Below are 22,115 nucleotides of genomic sequence, written 5' to 3'. Positions count from 1 at the left end.
TTCATACTGAAGATTTAGTGAAGAGAGCAGAGTCACCAACTACAACACAGGCACCTTCAGTGAGGCGACGTCCAGACCTGAAGGAGACGCATCACAGACACAACCAGGAGCAATCTCGTTGCTTTGTTGTTCCTTTGTTTTGTTTTTTAAATATCTACATGGTTGAACATTTGTGAATACATCCCCCCAGGTTCTAACTAGTTCTGACTTCTACTTCAACATCTGAGGTATCCAAGTAAGAACATTCAACATGTGCCTATTTAATCTTCCCTCTCAATCCATTCTTCTGACAAGACTTCCCTAAAATGAAATTCAAGTTGAAGGGTATGCATCTGGAGGAAATCCAGATGAATTGCAAATTCATCTCATCCAAGTAAAAGAACAATTTAAAAATAGCAACAGTGCTAGAAGCTCTTTAGAAGTGCACAAGGAAACCTGACAACAAAACCGCGACATTAAGAATCAACTGTTTGCCGATATAAGAAAACAGTGAAAACTGAGTTTTTATGAATTTATGAATCAAAAGTCCCCAACCAAAAGATATTCTGTTTCCAACGACGCAGAGCAGAGAAATACAGCAAATTATCTCATTTGCATACTAATTTTCTGATGATCAACAAATCAATTAGTTAAGTCTTCACAACTGACAACTGAGCTTCATCTGCTGTCAACCATCAAAAGCTCCACAGCCACAACTATTATTTCTACCTTGAAGCTGAGATTGCTTCAGTCAGTGAACACCTTACTGATAATGCTTTTATAACACTTGAAGAAATGCTATTACATTTTTATATTTCACTTTTTCTGTCATGGTTGTCTCACTAAACTCACTAATATTCTCTTTCGCAGACTTTTTTGATACGTGACCTTCTCTTCCAGTTATACATAAAAAAGACCGACAGGAAATTATAACCTGAATTCCTACACCCACTCCACCACAAGTCAGTATGAGATAAGTAGGAATATAGCAGAGTGTGTATAATTTTCGATGAAAACATGTCTGCACTTAAGGATGGGGTTTTTTCTACTTCTGTGAGCTCATCAGCGAAGGAGAGAGGAGGCCATGGATGGGCTGTACACCAAAAAGACAGCAAAATTCAGAGAGAGGCAACTGACAAGAGGATAAAAAGATATATTCAGGAAGAGTTAGAGAGATGTGGAGTGGGTGAGGGGAAGAAAGGGGGGGTAGATATCCAGGGGTCTGCCCAACAACTGCACTGATGCTTTAAACATGAGACCTAGATTTTCTATCTCAGTGAAGAGGTGCCGAAGGAAAAAGAGAGGAGATGGATGAAGACATAATAAAAGGGAAGTTATAAGAACCAAAAGGAAGGGTGAAGGAGGTAAACACGGAGAGGCAGATCTGTTTAGGACTGAATGACAGCGATGCTGGGGGGCAAAATTGTCAAATTGACTGTGGCTTTGTTTTAACTGTGTAAGTAGACTGTGAATGCTTTTACTGTGGCAAAACAGGTATCACATATGCAAGTATTATCCAAACAACACCTGTAATAACCACAGGCAATATACACCTCCATGCATGTGAAGCTGCAACTAAAGATTATCCTGGTAATATCTTTTTTAAAATAACGTTTTTTAAAGTTGGATCAAATTTCCACAATCCAAAAACATCTGTTTCACTCACTCACTAAAATTGCACATGTATGGCATCTTCCTTGAAAAGCTACATTAATTGCCCAGTCTTACAACACTTTTTGGTTATATTTGGTTGTTGTACTCACTTGTCAAAAAGATGACAGCTGTGTATCAGTTGATAAAAACTAACACAGGAGCAGTATTTCGTGCTTTAAGTCTGGATGAGGGTAGAAGGTGCTACAGAAAATACAGTAACTGTATGTGTTTTAGCCACTTTAAAAACTAACTGCCCGCCAAGGTGCTTCCAGTCCAGGACGAGCCAGCACCAAGCTGACCAAACTAAACCGAACGTACCCTTATTCAGTGTGATTATCTGTGAGTTTTCTTTTTTCTATTAGACATTAATAACTTAAAAAATTGCAAGTATTTCTACCACTGCTTTAGCACAAAATCCACAGAAATCTTATTGACTTTGATCCCACTTTACTCTCTTCTCTGCTCCCTTCCTGTCTCTTAGTCTCAGTCCAGTCACTGAAAAAATATCAGGAAGATGAAAAGCAAAGCAAAGTAGTGACTGAGAACTGAATGTGCAGATGAGTCAAACGGGTGTGAGCAGCATTGACTGAAAGGAGGTGAGATGGAGGTAGAGTGTTAATTTGGGAGGTTCGTAAGAGGAAGACGAACCCCTGGGCTCTATGTCACACTCTCTTTCTCTCTCTCAAGAGAAATAAATTGCTGTGCAACAAACTCACCATGAGAGGCAGGCAAGTGTATGCATAGTGTGTGATACAGCGGTGCCTGTGTGTATTTCCAACTGAGTTAGTGTCCGCGTGTGCGAGCGCTTTCGTGTGTGTGTGACGGGCTGCCTGAAGGCTCCCTGTGTGCAGGCGTTTCATTGGAGAGGCAGATGAGCGGGGCAGATATCCTGGGGCGGCCTGGCAGTGGCCAGAGCTTTATCTGAGCTGAAACGATTTTAGCACTCCGTTTTGGAGCACTAACCCAGGAGCAATGTCAGCCCCTCCTGCTCCTCTTTCTTCTCCCTGCCCTCTTCTCCTCCATGCCTTTTTCTCTTTGGCAATTTCTTCTCTTTCCTCCTACTTATTTTTTCTTCTCTCGTTTTCTATCACTGGCTGGATATTGGGTTGTAGATTTTAAGAAAAGATACTTTTTCATTCAGTTAATTTCAGATTAGTTTTTTTCTTCAGTACATTTTTGAACAGAGGGAAAGAAAGAGCAATAAAGAAACAGGTCAGAGACTAAAACAAGTCAAGTCAGAAGCCCAAACTACAGGGAACATTAAAAAGTTTTGTTTGTGATCCCCTTCAGTGGTGTGTCATTGTGCATTTCCTGCTACGACACCAATTAAGCTGGCTCTCTGGCTTCAACTCAGACATCAAACAGCAATCTTTAGTGAAATCACACAAACCAAAGAGCAGAACGTCACAATTTTATTGACATTGTGCACATGGATTCATTCCCCCAGATCAGCCAGATTTTAGTGGAGTGTTGCTGTAAGGGGGAAAGTTACTAAACCTAACTGAACTGCAGTGAGCACCATTATGTACTCATTAACAACATGTAATAATTGCAAGAGTTTATTCGGTCACAATAACAAAACTCTTCTTCACTCTCTGCTCTATTCATCAGATTTATGTCTCTTTGGCTACGTTCACACTGCATGCGAAAGCGCATCAAATTCGATTTTTTTGACCCTATGCGACCCATATCCGATCATGGTATGACAGTGTGAACGGCACAAATCCAATATTTTCAAATCCGATCTGGGTCACTTTCGTATGTGGTACTGAATCCGATTTTAGAAAGCGACTGCTGTTTGAACGGTCATGTCGCATTAAATCTGTCTTTTACGTCACTGACACAAGACAGACGCCAATTATCAGCTCCGGAGAAGCGCCCGCGAAGACATCGCGAACGCTTCCTGGCCATCCAGTGTAGATGTCAGTGAAACTGTTGGGAAGACAACGTTGGAGAAACGTGAACATTTTATTTGTACTGTATAATCTGCAGATTCTGACAGAAATCTGCAACTATCCTTTGAAGCACCGCTCCTCTAAAACAGCAATAAGGATAATTATTAGGTTATTTACATGATTATGTAAATAATAAAATAACTTAAAGCAAAAATTGGGAAACGTAAAGTCTGAAGTCTTTATATTAAGGGCCATCAGTCAAACAATATTGTTTGCTCTGGGTCTAAACAGATCGCGTTGTGTGTGACGTCTTCTTTTGCGCATGCGGGCCGCTTTGAGCGTTCACACTAGAGCGCGTTTCCTGTCGCATTTTATTTGTAGTTTGAACAAGCAGACAAAAAAATCAGATTTGATCAAAAAATCGGAATTGAGCATTAAGACCTGCAGTGTGAACGTAGCCTTTGACTTTCTTCTATTACCCAAATAAAATTCAAGTTAAAGGTCACCTGAATTTGCACAGTAGAGGAGCACTAGCGGACAAGGTAAAGGCCCTGTGCAAGTGGAGAGTATAGGACTTCCAGTATAGGGAGAAAGCTAACAGCAACCAGAGCACTGGAAGAGGTGAACGCCTGTACGGGGACAGAATGGCTGCTGACGCTAAATCAGGTAAGGTTTTCACTTTTTGAGAGCAGAGCTGCCAAACTCTTTTGACCACAAAGTGTAGCATTTATATTATTAAATAATCTGCAGCTTAATCAATTAACTGTCCATTATATAAAAACTTTAATGTGTATTAACAAATGATCCTCAGAACCTTCCTAAGCGTAAGAATTTTATGAATTAAGACTGAGAAAAACATTTTATGTTATTATATGAATATTTACATAGTTGTAAAGGAATAACCTGCATCAAAGAAGAGGCACTTAAAGCAACATTTAAGGATATAAGAAGTTATCATAAGTCTTAGAAACTTGAGAATTTAAATATAATATTATATCATTTCATACATTTAAATATTACACGGGATATTGGATTAGTGTGATTTTAAAGCCATGCTGTATTGTCATTGGCTGTGCCTGGGTGTTCATGGCTCATTTTCTGACACAGACATAGACTTTTTGTTTTGAGCATCATTAATATTTAAGTTTTGCTCCTTGTTCTTATTGAAATATAGAATTCTTTATATATATTTTGTTTATTTTACCTCTCCCCTGTCCTCTATATGTGCTCAGCCTGTTTGTTGCGTTTGAATTTGGGTATTTTCTCCTTCAGTTTCTTATATGCTTTGTTGTTCATTTTTATAGTTGTCATCTTGAAACTTTTAGGGTTTTTTTCCACAGTATTTTTGTCCCCAGTTGCTTTGTATTTATCTTTAGTCTTACAGAAGGGTTCCTAATTTTTCTCTTAGTGAATATGTTCTTGGTTAAGTTTTCTGTTCTTTGGATAAAAATCAATTTTTTTATTCTAAACTCCAAGTTATTGTGAGCTACTCATTTTTTTGTATTTGAGTTAGTTCTCTCTGTGCTTCCTTTCTGTTCCTCCACCTGTTTAATCGTCTTATTGTTTGTCCTTTGTCTTTCAGCATTCAGTCTTTCCTTACACGAAGTTAATCTCGTTCCTCTGTTTAGTTGTGCCTTACCTCCTGTTTTATTTTGGTAGTTATTGCCCTCTGTGTCTAGTTTAACTTCCCCTGTCTCATTATGTTAATTATCTTGACCTGTTGTTACCCACCTGTTTCCACACCCCTTATTAGCCCTCACTGTGTTCCTGTGTGTGTATATAGCCTTCTCTTTATGTTGTATGAACCTTGTCACATCATATTGTCTACGTAATCTGACTATTTGTTTCAAGCTCATCTGCAAAAACACAACATGCATAACTCCCTTTACGTATCTTAGGCTGACAGGATGTCACATCCCTGTCTGTAAAATCAGGTAGTATTCTGAATGCCACCTTAAATTGCTAGTTTTACAGCTTAACATTAAGTTACATTGAATTTTCCCAGCTGGAGGTTGGACATTCACACTTAGCTGTCCGGCCAGGACTAATCCAAGTGCAGCCTCCAGCCACCACTCCAGGCCTCACATATTTACTGCCTTTTGCAAAATGTCCTATATTTTACATGAGGCTCTCAGGCAGAGGTACGCTGGTCTTCTGCAATCAGAGCCATTATCACACTGGGTTGATGGCAAAGGCTCACCAAGCAGCAATAGGGTGGATGGTACCTTTCCTGCCTGCTCCCACTCTCTCTTCTCATCTCCCCCCTCTCCCTCTCTCACTTTCCTAGTTCATTCCCCAACTCACCCCAGCACAACCATCGCTGGTCATCACTCGCTTTCTTTTCTCTCCTGCATTTACCTTGGCTGCCACATGGGGAATTAAGTGGTATTACAAGGAAAGGCTTCTAGCTGAGCTTAACTGCATTACATGAACAGGTAATATACCCTGAGAGTGTGTGAGAGAAAGCAACAGGATGGAGGGTGGAGGTGCAGGGGGGCACTGTGGGAGTGAGAGAAAGAGTAGAAGGGAGAGCAAAGAAAGAAAGGGGGTCTTAAGTGAATTGTCAACTCAAACGCTCTAATCACAGTGAAAGCTCTGGACAAAGAGCACCCACGGACGCCAACGGAGCACACCCTGGGGGCAACGAAAGGCCACTTAGCCCTCTCCGACTCCCCCTATAGCTTTTTCTGTCTGCTTCTCTCTCTTTCTCTCACAGGTCTCTTCAAAATAATACCTTCCACAACACCTGAGGGAGGAAGGGAGGCAGGGGAACAGAGGAAAGTACAGAAAATATAACAGATTTATCACACTTAATGTGTGAAATGTGCAGGCAAACAGGTCGGCAAAGCTCAAATTAGTACCACGTGAAACTTAGACATACTTTAACCAGAGCAACTTATTGGCAGTTTGCATGGATGAAAACTTCAGTAATGTTTTAATTAACAAAATTCAGTAAACTAAGAATCCTTGAAAATGTCCATATCTATTTATTTTTATTTATCAATGAATACCATACAAACCAGGAAACGGAAAAAAAAAAAGAACTAAATCAAACCAATACTTGCTGTGGCCACCTCTTCCCTTTAAATGTGCAGCAGTTATATACAAGCTGGTTGTTTCGAGTATCTTTGAGAAATTGCTACAGTTTTCTGCGATTATGCGATAAGGGCTTTGAAGGGTCCATACCATCTGTTTCAGGACTTGTTGCTCGTTCCTCTCAATCTAGTTCTTTACGTTTCCAGATATTTTTCAATTGCCATTACTGCAGGACAATTTCTGAGACCAATCAGATAGCAGCACAAAAACACTCGCTCCTGTGAAGCTAGGAGGAGTTTCTAACTGGGTCCACATGGGCCTCTACTCTGGCCCTTGGCAACTCTGCAGGACCCCCACTCTCCATAAAGCCCATAGGCAGATCACTGGCTCCCCAGGGCTAGGAAGCCATGATGGCTCTATTCAACAGTCCTACTAATGCTATGCTGATTGTCTGAGCACAGCTAGCATGTTGTGTGGCTAAGCACGGGTCATTTCCTCGTTTCTCCAATGTCTCTTTTCAAATGTCCAGGCAGGGAGGGCCTTTACTGGGGCGATGGGGAGCCGCTGATGGTGACTGAATAGTTTCTGAATGCAAGAAGTCAAACTGAAAAATCACAATTGTGTGCACATACACAATCAGTGGAACATTGTTATTATACAGAACACAGAAATAAAAAAAAGAAGAAGAAAAATGTCTGTTCAACTCCAAGTAAAACACACCACAAAGTTACTCACACTACCTGCACAATGTGTCCATTGTGCAAAGTGGCAAAGAAGCACTTATACAGCCATGCTGAAGCATAATGGACGTGCCCCTTGCTCCACTATTGTACCATGGAAAGCCTCCTCCTTCACACACTTGTGTGTATGTGCATATGAGGGCTCACTCTGAGTGAGATACTCACCTCTGTGATTTAAAGTATCCAGATGAGCCTATCAGAGAAAAACAAATATTTCCATCATCGTTTCTTTACAGACACTTTATTTTCCTTGGTGTTCTAGGAACAAAAAGTGACACATAGTCCAGTTTTTCAACAGATGGGACAGACGGATTGTCCAAACTTTGGAGAAAGGCCAGTGTCACACAATTTCCATGTTTTTCTTCTTTTATAAAGAATGGACAGAAAAGGATATGGGAAAGACTACCTGAGCATTACACACCAAAAAGAGAGAACTGAGTAGTTAGGAGGGGCATAAATGTGGTACAACAAGAAGAAAGAAATACTTTAAGCCCAAGAGCGACTAAAGCTGCGTATATTTCTAAGTGTGTGTGAATTCATGTATCGCTAGTCCATCCATCCATCCATTCGCTTCCGCTTATCCTTTCCAGGGTCACGGGAGGCGCTGAAGCCTATCCCAGCTGTCATAGGGCAAGAGGCAGGGTACACCCTGGACAGGTCGCCAGTCTGTCGCAGGGCCAACACACAGAGACAAACAACCATTCGCACTCACATTTACACCTAAGGGCAATTTGGATTAATCAATTAACCTATCCCCACAAACTTACCTGTATCGCTAGTCTTGCACCTTACAGAGATCACGGCTCTGTAACTGGTCATAAAAGGGTGTAATGAATAATTTATATAACAACAACAACAACTGGAGCTTAGGGTGCCAAGACTGTCTCTATCTGGCCAAACCACTAGTTTTTTGAAAGTGCTTTGTGTGTGTGTGTTCAGGTTTTACTGCAGAGAAACATAGTAAAGAGAGTGGTGGCAAGGTGGTGCACTTGTGCCATCAGGTAACTAAAGTGATCAATCTTTCTGATTCAGCTTTGCAAGCAGTGATTGATCAATACCATCGTATTTTTCTACATGTAATTTGTCAGCGCTGCATGTTACCATTTTGGAATTAAAATTCTCAAAACAACCAAAAAAAAAGAAAGCAGGAAATTAAACTGATTTTTATGAGCTGTTGCTTTTATGACAGTGCCCAGAAGAGCTCTCAGTGTTTCCTCCTCTGTTAATTTATGCTGTGTAACTCACGACAGTTTACAAGTGTGGCTTTAAACATGAACCGTGAAGAGTTTGGGAATGCTGTTGGGCACAGTGACAATTAAATGTCACAAGAAACAGCCATTCGGGTCACGGGGCATTGTAAACATCTTATGACTGATGAGTTTGCTAATGATTGTGCATTAGGATGGAAATTATAACTGCTTTTTTTTCCTTTTCTTTTGGGTGATGAGGTAGGTTTGACTGACTTGTTCTGCCTGTCTGACATCTGTGACAGAGGCAGGCCAACAATAGCAAACTGTCAGAGTCTTGAGATGAGTGAGCGGGAGGAAAGTGCGCACGCACGCGAACATTCACTCATACAGTCAGGGTTAGTATTTGATTGGGAGGAATAAGCTCCAGTCATCCTTTCTGCCACCCCTCTCTCTCTGTCATGCACACACACAGCAACACACCAGTCACCCCATCATCACCCAAGAAGACCAATTTGCTGCCACAAGTTACCAGCAGGGGCAGGGACAATGTCTGCTGTCAGTCAGTGCAGACAAGCCCTGTCATTGGTTTGGAGGGTTACAGATGTTGTTACAGATGGTGCTGCTTAGCTGATTTTTACTTAAGTAGAGAGCGACCTAAAGTCTGCACATAGACACACACAAATCCATATACACATGCAAACACACACTAAAATTTCTGAACACATATACAAAAACTCTTTTTCCATATACATCCACACAAAGGTACACACACAAAGACAGACACACACAGATACAAAAGAGGCTTTGAATAAAAAAAAGCAATATAAGATAGTGAATAAAAATGCATTGGGACTGCCCTGTATCAGACAAAAAAGAGCGACACTGAGATTAAGCGTCATACTGCTGAGAGAGAGAAACAGAGATGTGAATAGTGAAAGGCAAGATATCATCCATCCATTTTAAACAGGGATGTGTGGTGATTGAGTGAGCAACGCTGTGACTGAATCTATGTGTGAGCGTGCGTGTGCATGTGTGCGTGTTTGCATTCTGGCCCTAGGGTCGTAGTGAACACACTGACACAAAATAAACAGCGCGCAATCTCCCGGCCTGTGATTGCTGCTCCGGTGTCAAGATAAGGCTTGGACCGGTGGCAGCCGAGACTGGCCGCCCACTTCACGAAAGGAAACAGCGAAAGAGGAGCAGAAAATAAGAAAAACATTCTCATCCGACTTTGTGTTTTAGACAAACTGTTAAACTAACTCATTAAAACAATTAAACATACACATACCAAATCAAACAGCCACACAGGCCAGCAGCAGACCAACAAGTCCATTGGTTAACGTGGTTTGTCTATGAACTCTGGCGCTTTTTTCTGTGAAAATCTTCAAAATATACTGGAATTTCAAATTGATATTAACTTCTTCTAAAAGTTTAGATAGTTTCGGTGACCCTCCAACCCAATATCAAGGACACAAATCGTTCCTATGTGAGTTGGACCATTGAAACAATGTCTGACCATAATGCACAGCTCCACATTTAAAGCAACACAGCACATCAGCACAAACATGTGATCCCATCAAGCACAGTATTTTGCAGCCTCATGATCTGATCTATATGTCAAAGCATTCTCAAGTCAAATGTGAGGTCACCTATCTAACAGCGAAAATCCTGCAACAGGACAAAGATCCCAATCAGCAAATCTACAACAGATTGACTGAAAAAGTAAAGAATCAATGCATCAGTCAAAGTCAAGACATCAGTCAACTGTAACTGTAATGCTGTGGTTGGACTTTAAAAGAGCTGTGCATAAACCTAGAAAACTGAAGTTATAAAGAGGAGTAGTAAACTAATAAAGTCATAAAAAAGATTGCTTATAAAGTTAATCTACTGAATCATAGGGTGTACTGTTTTTACATAGAACTGCAAAGGGCTCATATGAAAACTTTATTTTTCGCACTAATGTATCTTACACACTAACGCACCTGGTTAAATTTTTTTTACATTCCGACCAGACCAAAATCAAGCCTTAGTAGCTTTTCCAGGCATTACCCCAAAGCAACAATTCTAATTTGGGGGAAAAAAGAACGAAAAAAAAAACAGTTTGAAATTATCCGAGGGTCTGGCAGCAGGTTATGAATGTTAAGCTTCTATCAGTTCCCATTAACCGATACATCTCAACAAAAACTCCTGATTTTGTCCCACAATTGTGAAGATTGGTAAAAGCGGGAAAGTGAAAATATTTACAATCTGAGCCCAGGAGGAGTCTGAGCACAAGGAACAAAAAATTACGTTCCCATCCGAGGACGTAAGCACCCACCCACCCCCGCGAAATGAATATTTCTCATCACCATATGAATATTGCAGGCGTGACAAGTGCACGTAAACACACACAGGCAGACTGCTTAAATCCACTCACTGGGAGCTATTAAGTCGTCAGGCAGCACAGAGAGGCTGACAGAGGAACGAAACAGTGTGCAAGTATGTGTGTACGGTGACAGGGAAGAGAAACGATGTGGCAGGCCACTGAACAGAGCATCTACAGAGAAAGAGAGAGAGTGAGTGGACAGGCAGGCAAAAAAAAAAAACAGAGAAAAGAATTCCTGGCAGACTACTAATTTTACTTGTCGTAGAGAAAAAAACCCAACCCGTGCTCAAACTGTCAACGTCAATGTCACCTCAAAACCTACAGGAAGGTGTGTGTGCGTGTGTGTGCATGGGAATAGGAAATTTGTGTGTCAACGGGACCCATGAGGAGAAAACGGCAAAGACAGTGCTTGTGCAGCAGGTGTGAACGGGGAGTGGTATTTTGGGATCGTGTGCATGTACTGTGCGCACATGCAAAACAACTCATATGGTACTAGCCAACTCCCTGATGTCAGATTCACTGAGGAAATTCATTCAATACAGTGTGTTGGAGTTTGTGTGTGTGAAGGTGGGTGCCTGAGGAAAGAGCAGACTACTTCCTCAGATCAATGAAGAACCTGCCAAGGTGACCGCGTCTGTCTGTCTAATAATGCTTTCACCTGTGCCATTCTCTTTCTTTTAAACTCTTTTCATTAATTGTATTATTTCCAACACCTCTCCAAATGACATCCTCTAACAGTTCAATACTTTAGCTATCATTTATCTATTCAAATATTTATGTACAGCCTGTGGATGGCAATGTGAGTTAGCTACTCAATTAGCCAGTCTTCGTCCCCCTGATCCATTTTGGACCCTGCTCCAAGGCTTCCTATTTGAACCTGCAGGCATTGCAATCAGAGTGAAAATCAGAATAAATACAAAAAAATTACCATAAAAAATAAAAAGGAATCTAGGGAAAAAAAACATATGAAAATCATATTTTTGTCATGGCAAGAACAACATGTTGATCAGCTTTGAACACCTCCCTACACATTGCATAATTAGTTAGCACTGTTACTTATCTAATATGCATAGCTGGCACTATAAAAATACATTTGTCTATGCATTTGATTTACTTTACTCTCAACACATTATATCATACTTCTCCTTTACCTCTTGCTAAGAATGACTAATCAAGGTTTGCAACCAAACCTTTATGACCTGGTTATCCTGAATATGGATATCATTAATATAGACTCTTTTAGCATTTCCCGATCCTTCTCTTTTTAGACAACCTACTATGATGCAAACATAGAAATCCCATTAAATAGAAAAAAATGTTCTGCTGCCTGGCCTTGAGATAATGAAATAAGAATTCCTGTGAGTGTCTGAGCAGAGATGTGTAGTTTATATGTGCTTTTATAAACAGAAAGAAGCATCTAACAGTTGTTAATAAAGCATTTTGTAACATTTTTTCTCTACAATATTCAAATATGACAGGTACATTTTGTTTAAGGCTGGACTCCTACAACATGTGGATTAGGATTAGAGATTAGGAAAACAATATATGTAAGGTTTGAAAGAAGCTCAAGAGACTTTGAGACATAGTACCATGCAAACCAATCGCAATGACAACCGTACATCTGCATGCAACTTCTCTCTTGACTCAATCCTTGTGTTGTTATTTACTCTTATAACTGAATAAAAGCCAAATAAATTCAACTGACTTGGAGGTCATCCTGGCAGCTCAGAAAGGTTCCTCAAACTGAGCAGAAAAAGCTGTGACGTCAACCAGTAAGTGGGCCAGGGGTCTATCAGTCCGCGGATCTGTTAGGCTTGTAACCTGCGGCGACAGGTCCTTAACGCGCCGTGCTGACAGAGCCGTAACAGATGCCTAGCTAAGTGCCTGATTAAACCTTAATGTGCAGAAGGAGCTGTGTGTGACTGTGGGGTTTTTTACAAGTGTGTATGTGTGTGTTGCACAGTGTTAGGGAGAACATAAGATGGGCGCCAGCCCTCCAGCGAGAGAGAGGCCATGCCAGCTGCTTCGCTCCCCAGAGACGGAGCCCTGAAGCTGGGCAGCGAGGCAGGGTAGTCAGGGGAGGCTCTATGGGGCCATGGCACAGTCGCAACACAAGTGGCATATGTGACATGACACTCCACTTATCAAATGAGACTTCATTTTCTAATTATAATATGCTCGCATACTCACCATACACCCACACACACAAAGGCATTTTCAAATCCTAAACAATGGGTTAGTGCTTGAAGTGAATCCCAAAGCTATTTTTGAAAAAACATTGTCAACAATGTGGAGAACAAACCGAGAACTTAAGCTTGTTTGAGAATGACTGGCATCTGACAATGAGCCATACACTTTAACTAAAGTCTCTACAACTTGGGATGTGTTATACTTGACACAAGTCCTGTAAAACCTACGATACATATTTGGATATTTTTGGAAAGATCAATTTTCCTTTGACGCTTAATGTTTGCATAAGTTTTTAGTGATTTGCTTTTAAATAAGGGAACACACTATGAAATTAATTTAGCTTGTTTCTCTGGCTGGAAAGTGGAGGCGCTCTTCATTTCCAGAGCAAAGAATATTATTAAGGACAGATTAGTCTGAACATTTAATGAACATCAGTTTTTACTTCAAACATTTCTTATATAAATGCACTCAAATATTAACTTAGCTTTCATGAATGAGACTGATATTGAGTGTGTTTGCGTGTGTCCGGGAGGTATGAGTAGTTTTGTGGATCAACAAGGCAGCAGCCAATAATTTACCCACTGACAGAAAATTTCATCTGCCCATCATCCTACACCTCCCTCCCTGCGTCTCTACCTCCATTCCGCTCTCTCACTGATTATGCCGTCAATACGGTGCGGATGAGAGGAGCTGACAATTGACCAGCCTGGATCAATATCAGCTAATAAGCATGTCAGGAGAGAGGAGAAAAGAGCAAGGAATCGACTGAGAGAGAGAGAGAGAGAGAAAGAGAGAGAGCGAGGATGAGTGAGACAGACAGAAAAAGCTAGTTTGATCCAATTCGGCAGCTTGGCGTGTGGAGGTGTAAGTGGGATGATTGGCCTGTTATTGCTGGTTTAATGTTAGGCAATCAGAGCCATAGTGGTCTAGATATCAACAAACATCCATCAAATTGTCCCTTCTTCGTCTTGATACCACCTCCTCTGCCTGGCCCCGCCTGGACGCCGACAAACAATACGACAACAACGAGATGCGAGCAATGGTGCCGTTTAAAAAAGCCCCAGGGAGGTTGAATTGATAGCCTTGCACTCACTGCACGAGCCAAAAGAAAACACGTTTGTTTGGGGGATTTTGTTTGTGTTGGGGAGATCTTCACTTATTTTATTTATTTTTTTATTTTCCTTTCTTTCCTGCCTCTCGCCGCCTTTCTCCCGGCAGAGGAGCACGCCGTTGTTGATGGTGATATAATAACACAGTCAGGTGTCTGTGGCCAATTCCCTGTCATTTGGACTTTTGCGTAAATCACCATGTATTTTTCTCTTCTTTTCTTTTTACTTTCTGCTTTTCACTGCTCGATCTTCCTTTTTTTCCTCAAGGTGTCATTTTCTTTTGCTCAAATTACCTTTCCTGTGGCCTCCCAGACGCCACAATTGCTGGTGTTGTATGGATACTGATGGAAGCTTTTCTGTGTAAATGCAACACTGCCACTAGCACAGCTAGTCAACAGTACTTAGTCTAATACTGCCTATTATAGAGGAGCAGGAAGATAAATGACTGACTCTAGATTGACTGAAATGCTGTTTGACTAACTATCAGGCTGACTGAAAAACTGTTTAGAAATTTGACAGAAATTTGACTGGCTGAAAAGCTTGCTGTGTGACTGACTGACTAACTGACTGACTGATGGACTTACTATTACTATTTTCAGCCCATTGTCAAGTATTTGAGCTGACTGAATTCATACCAAAAACAAAACTATGAAGATCTGTAACACACGGAATTGGTCTCGACAAAGGAAACCATCACTCTCCTGTCAAACTGCTGCACACAACCTAAAACTTACACTTACAGCCTATTATGCCTATTTTGCAACTGCAAATATGGTTTAAAAGAAAATAACCTTCTGACTTTTGTTTGTAGTTGAGCTGTAGTCAAAGTTGTGTTGAACAATCCTGTTGAAGCTCCACGCAGGTAAACAGTCGGTGTGGAGAGCAAATGAGTGATGGTATTCGGTATGGCATTTGATAGGCAACAAACTAAAAAGATTTAGCTTAATAGTTTTGTGACTGATGGACAGAACAACAGGTCTTGGTCCAAAGACTAGCCAGTGGGTTGCCAGGTTTTCTCTATAAAAACTAATGCTGGCATATAAAGCAAAGTTTTAAGGTAAATGGAGGTTAAATCCTTGTTGTGGTTAAATACAGAAAATGTTAACTAAAACCATGTTTGTCATCTCAATTTATTATTTTTCACACAATTCAGTTTTCTACAGAATTAGTGCTGCAAAAGAACACAAATAAAGCCCTTTGTTGACTGAAAAAAACTACTGAACATAATTCATATAGCTTTCACATTCCTCTGAAACCTGCAAAACTATTTTGAAAATATTTTCTGTGACCTTTACTGTGCTCTCTGCCTTCTCCAAGTTAAAAAACAAAAACGCATATGATTGTTCTTATTTGTTCTAAGCCCAACAGATAAGTTATCATCTTCCTGTCTTTCAAAAATAAACCAAAAAAAAGCACTATCCCCTGCCATACATGTTAATGAGCACGCATAGCCCCCTGCCTTCATATTCAGCCAGCATCCCTGCCAGGATCAACTAGACGACGTGTCCTGTTCTCCCGCACACGCTGATTGGACCCTGGACGAAGTAATGAGTGATGGAATGGAGGGGATAGACGAAGAGGTGGGAAAGGAGGAGAGCGACATTCTCATTTACATGTTTATAGCTCCTCGGTAGGGAGGGGACAGCACTTGTTTGCGTGTGTTCGACGGACATGTCCAATTATCAACCCTGTTGTTTCCTCAACAACACCTTCTGACTGTACAACATGCAAAGACACACACAACAGGACACACATACACAAACACACAAGCCAGCTGTGAGGGGAGAACGGGCTGGTTAGTGTAATGTGGGATGAGCATAAGGGTCATTATGTCTTTGTTTTAATGACAGCTGCTTGCATGTGTGTGTGACTGAAAGAGAGAGACAGACCCATTCATATGGGTCAGTGCTAACCTGTATACACACACACACACTAAGGAGAACACGGTTAACTCACAGCTCACAAACACCAGATACACTGAATGAGACATACCGTATGCCATATGGCAAACATGCAAACTGAAGCATACCTAATGTGTTATTTCCATGTTAATGCAATTCGCTTCCTCACCATGACAACAAGAATGATTGACAGGACAGAAAAGGGAAAGTATATAAAGAGAAGAAGTGCTTAAATTTTTGCTCCAAATGCATCACTTTAACCCCTCCGCTCTACAAACTCAAGCACAAAGATTAAAAAAAAAGCAATGTTTTATTCTTTGCAGCCCCCGAAAATAATCAAAGACCCACAACGTGAGCTGAAAGGGGGCTAACCACACAGTCACGTGCCATCTGATAGTCAGCCTCTCATCTCCTCATTCCTCAGCCGCACCTCCCAACAAACACACATACAAATACACACCCGGGATAGGAGGAGAGAGAATATTAAAAACAAACAAACAGAGAATTGACTTGCTGAGAAGAATTACAGAGGTGCTGATTACATCTGACCCCTCACCTCTGCTGTCAAAAAGCGCTCCTCTCCTCTCTCTTGTTCGTTGTTCCATTTATGTGTCAGCTCTCAGCACCCCCATCTCTTTGCCACTTTGTTAACCTTTTGCATTCCTGCTGAGGATTTTCTCACCAATTTTTTTTTCCAGTCACATTCAAGGCTCAAGGGGAGTATTCTTGTTTAAGGAGACAGAGACCTCCCCAACAGTAGTTACCAAATCTGTGAAAGGACTGTCAATCTGGTGGAGGAGCTTTACGGTGCTATCCACTTTGAAACCAAAATGAGGAAACTAGAGAGACGAGAGGTTACGTTTACAGAAGCAAAGATTTGAAATGTCTCCGTTAGCATAAATAACTACACGGCACTTAAAGTGTAAATTCTAAAACCAGAACACGTAATGAAAACTGTGTTGTGGCTTGCATACATAGATAAACACACAAGCATCATAAAAAAAAAAAGCTCCAAAGACAAACCTGTGCAGGTTTGTGATTGAGGTCAATGGTGCTCTTCCAGCCCTAGCTGATTGGAGATAAAGGGAGCACATCTCCAATTGCCTCTCTTTCTCTCCCTGACTTATTGACTGGCTGACTGTCACAGTGAAAGCTGACTAACCGCTTTCCTGTTTGAATTTATACCAAACACCTACATTCATTGCTTTCTAGGAATTTGCTTTGTCTATGTGACTAATATGTTCCACTTCCTCCCTCGTTTTTTCCCCCGCTCTCTGTCCGTACCACTTACAGAAGACAGAAAATGAACATATTACTGTCCAACTGTCATTTAATTGCCCCTAATTTGTCCCAATTTTCTGCTCATGATTTCATTCCAACTGTCAGGAGCAGTAGAGAGGGTTGCACTAAATCATGTATTTATATGCTTCGTGTGTGTGTTATTAGAACAATAATAATAATTCACATGTGTATGTGTGGGGTTTTATTTTGTTAGAGCACCCTGCATGTTATACATTTGCTTTTATGCTATAGTGATGTGACCTAATATTTTTAGTTGAACCTATACGGTCAACAAACTGATCCCCAGACCAAACTGTTTACAGTCACATTTTAATAAAACAAACATTAAAAAACATGTTTCAATATAAACTATTTGTATTATGACTCTGTAAATGTTGAACCAGAACAGGCTGATCTTTTTTACTGGACCTTGATGTGCGGATGTGTGAAATAATCACACAGAATGAAAATAATCCTTGTGTCCTAGGGGTAAAGAGGGGAGCAAAGACCCAAGTCGAAACTAAAATTGAAGAAAAACTGGACAGAGACAGCAAACACAGGTTCAAAAATGATGCACTGTGTGGAAACCTTGACCCAATGGCAGAGCACAGAAAAGGACTTTAACAAGGACCTGTCAGGAAGTGTTGGGACCAAAGACAAATAAGCACAAACAACGAACATATCTGCAAAGAAGAGATGAAAGATTCAGAGTAGACAGAGAGTAAAAGACAAGTTGACACAGGCTGCACTAAAGTAGAGAAAGCAAAGGGACAAGCAGAGCCTGCAAAGGCAAACAGAGAGCTGAAAAGGAGTGTGAAGGTTGGCAAAAAGAACCATACTGACAGTCTGACAATTAGCTCCCAGTAGGAACCTGAACAGGTTGCCAATAGACTGACCCATATGTACTGTAGACCTGGGGTCCAGAGCAGCAGCTACACAGATAGCAAGAATTTTGTAAAGCTGTTAAATAGACCCACACCACACAACCCTCCTAAGGACACGTCAACTGTGAACTACAGTGTTCAAAACAGACTAGGAGGAACATTACTATTCAACACATAAAGGCAGATGCCTTTATGTAATTAATGCACCACATACATGACAGTACTGCTGTAGAAATGTTGCATCTGTCGTTTGTAAAGACAGGAGGAGCTGTTACTGAGGGGGAGGAAGGCTTCTTTATCAAGCAAACCAAAAATGAAGACCTCGTGACTTTGCAAACACCCTCCCTACACTCTGCAGAAAGATTCTGCAGAATCCTGTTAATGAAAGTCTTTGCAATATGAAAGAACTAGGAATCGGAGGCAAACCTTAAATGAAAATAGAAAAGCTTTTGGCAGAGACCCTTTGACTGTTGAAAATTGGTAGTTATACGTAGACCTATGACATGCAAATCTGAAACCCATCCAATTTAAATACACAATTTTGATCAATACCAAACTTTAAGAGGCTCTTCCCTTGTCCATGACCCATCACTCTAACAAATTTTAGGAACATTGGATCGGTAGTCTTTGGGTAATCGTGGTGACAGACAAATGGACAAAACAGCAAACAGCAACACTGGCATTACCTCTAGCAGAGTTAATTCGGTATAAATTGTAAAGAACTGAAATAAGCAAATACAACTAAACTGAAAGTAATCATTCTTTTATTTTTAATTCTTCTAAATTAACATTTAGAGCGACAGGGGTAGCTAAGTCGCCCTACTTTTTGGTCAAAGACCACGAAACTCCACTGCAGCTCACAATGCGCAGGTTAATAGGGCACTTTCCCCGTTTAAGTCTCCCAAGTGGCTTGCCTGTGATTGTGTAGCAGCTGCCAAAAGTAGCTTCGCACAAACAAAAACCCTTTACAGAGTGGACAGTTATCCTGCATGTCCCAAATAAGCCATGTATAGTATGGTTATCATATCCTGATGAACTTAACAATTCACTGCAAAGGAGAACTTGTGTGACAATTAAACAAATTAAATACAAAGAAAGGGAAACAAATTAAATGACAAGTCCAAGTTCTGGCCAGAAACGGTAGTGAGCACCACATGTGAGAAAGCCACCAACATCCCAACATACAGGTCCTCCAAGCTGATGTGGAGGAGGGATAAACAATTTACGAAATAACCATAGAAAAAAAAAATAAAGGATTGAAAAAGTTGTTTTGCACTTTTATTTAATTTTTAGTCAAAGCAAATATTGAAATGCAAATGAAGAGTAAAGTCTGCATTTGTTGCTCAGTATCTGAGGCCATCTCATCATGTGCGCTGTATAGGACAACTGTTTGATCCCTTAAAGCAGCGGTCCCCAACCCCCGGGCCTCGGACCGGTACCGGTCCGTGAGTCGTTTGGTACCGGGCCGCGAGAGTTGAGGCTCAGGTGTGAAATGTATGGTTTTCAGGGTTTTTATCGGTTTTCAGCGTTATTTTGTTATCGTTTTTATCGGTTTTCCTGGGTCTTTTCACGTGTGTTATGAATAAATCTTCTTTTTTTCGGTACCGGTACTAGTTTTATTTTGTTGTATTTATCCGCGACACCTTAAAGGCCGGTCTGTGAAAATATTGTCGGGCATAAACCGGTCCGTGGCGCAAAAAAGGTTGGAGACCGCTGCCTTAAAGGACTTTCTTGAGCAAAGCCACTTAGGGTCTCTGATACACAATCAACAGGTAAGCCACCTGGATTATGAGCTGGTTAGTGAGAGTTCGAGAGTGGAAGTGACCTATTAACCCTACTAAGTTTCTTATTTTGGTTTAACCTTAAGTTGCTACCGTAGCAGTTGGAGAGCAGCAGTGCCCAATAAATCCTTCATTCAGCTGCTTGGAGAAGCTGTAACTTAAACCCTTTGAACATAACATGAAGAAGAGTTTATTTAACCTTTTTCTTTTCGGGGTCCTTTTGAATGTTTAGAATGTATTCAATAAGTGGTATCCAAATTACCTGTTGCTTTATTGCTTATGTATTTATTGAGGAGAAATAAAACATTTCACTCAAGAAAAACAACATGAATATTGTTTATGTCCCAACTTTTTCAGATAGTGGTTAACAGATCAGTTTTCTAGGATTTGCTTGTTGTATTTTTCACCATAAATAAAAACAACTTTAATCCTGTTTGTTCTGTGATAATATGAGCTGGAAAAGTTACATAATCATGAAAAGTTACATAATCCAAAATACACCTGTGCACCTTTGTTGGGGTAATGTTTCCAATCACCCCTGGTCCTTTTCTTCAAGCAGTAAACTTTATATGTATCATTACTTTAATTCAATGATCCACAGTCTAATTATTGCTTTTCTTTAGCACACTGTAACCTCATTTTCTTCTGTTTAGATGTTACTATACTTGCTTGTAGTACTTGTTTTTTGTCTTTCTCTGTGTAAATCCCATTTAATTTAGATGATTTCTTATACTTCTGTCACAAACAATGACTTAGTTTTTCATTTATTTTGTTGTGCATCCTTATTTCCAAGGCAGAGTTTTCCATCCCAATGCTCTGATATCTTCTGTAACATATCCCTATTGTCTTCTTTTATAACCTTCCCAACTTGTTTGTTCTTAACTTCAGATTTTAGACACAGCTGACTGGGTACAACCAACATCTTTTGCCACACTCCATGTCAGATTTTCTTCTTGAAGGAGTTGTATAATCCTTTCCATTGTCTATTCCATTGTTCCAGATGACAGTTCTTTTGTTGGGGCCATGCTTCCTTTCAATCAGCCAGGTGCAACAGCTTGTGAAGGTCTGTGTACCCTTTTAACAGCCGATGATTTTGCATATTTAGATTTGTGCAGATATTTGTTTTAGAAATGCAAATTACAAGCTGATTGTATAGTTTCTTCTTCAACACTGAGTGAATCCATAACAATCCTCTACTCTTTGGGGTATTTTTCATGAAGCCAAAGTGTTTAGTTATGAACATCCTCCAAAGATTCATATTTTTTGCGGAGGGTTATGTGCTCTGAAAACTGTAGGGACTCACATATAAACTGTAGTGTGTCATATTTTTTGCCGTAATATAGTTTTAAGCTGTTCATTTCTTGGAACTATTTTTTAAAGCTCTAAACATATTTAGGATATGAGTGACATTTATGTCTGTAAAAAAAAAAGAGAGCTACATGGAACAGAAGAATTGGCTACAAAAGTGACACTGTTAGTATGACAAATTCAACATTAGATGTTATCTTTTGTTTTGTTTTGTTTTTGACTTACTGAAAGGCTTCTGCAGGGTTTTGGCTCTTCGGGCATATGTCAAAAGCACTAATGGACTGGTGCTTGTTTTGGTAAAAAATTGTGGTTCTAGATGCTCCTGTGGTTTACCTGGTTGAGGTCAGGTCACCCATATGCCAAAGGCTACAGCAGGAGTTAGGATTCAAGTCAACTCTAAACCATTTCCTCTTTCCCTAGAATTCCTGTAAAACTCTCTCCAGTGGCCTATCCAATAAAGGCTAACTGCCAAAAAAATCTTTTAAAAAGTGTTTTTGTCTGTTTTTAGAATTTTTAAATGCACACACTTGCACTTTTTCTCAAATTTATTGGAAATAGCAAAGCATACAATACCTCCAAAGTGTCCAGTGTGAGTGTTTTCTTAGCTAGTGCTGAGACAGTCCACTGTAGTGGACCTGATCAGAAACATATCACTAGTGCTCAGTCGTCTGAATCCTGTGACCCAGATTGCTGAGCCTGCTATTCATTTTCTCTCTCATCTTCTGTATCTCTTTCTCTCTCCTAGTCTCTCTCACACACCTACACACAGACACACATGCTCTGTCTCTAATGACAGCAGTGTG

General features: G+C 40.4%; 1 protein-coding gene across 1 annotated transcript in view; it reads right to left on the bottom strand.

Annotated features, from left to right (window-relative positions):
- Nucleotides 1–22,115, bottom strand: part of camkmt (calmodulin-lysine N-methyltransferase) — a 108,552-nt gene that overhangs the window by 46,665 nt on the left and 39,772 nt on the right. The window lies entirely within an intron of this gene.

This window comes from Perissodus microlepis, chromosome 13, assembly GCF_051167445.1.
Source record: "Perissodus microlepis isolate ML-2025 ecotype Zambia chromosome 13, ASM5116744v1, whole genome shotgun sequence".
NCBI classification, from domain to species: Eukaryota; Metazoa; Chordata; class Actinopteri; order Cichliformes; family Cichlidae; genus Perissodus; species Perissodus microlepis.
The sequence above is the reverse complement of the archived record's forward strand: the minus strand, read 5'-3'. Positions and strand labels throughout refer to the sequence as shown.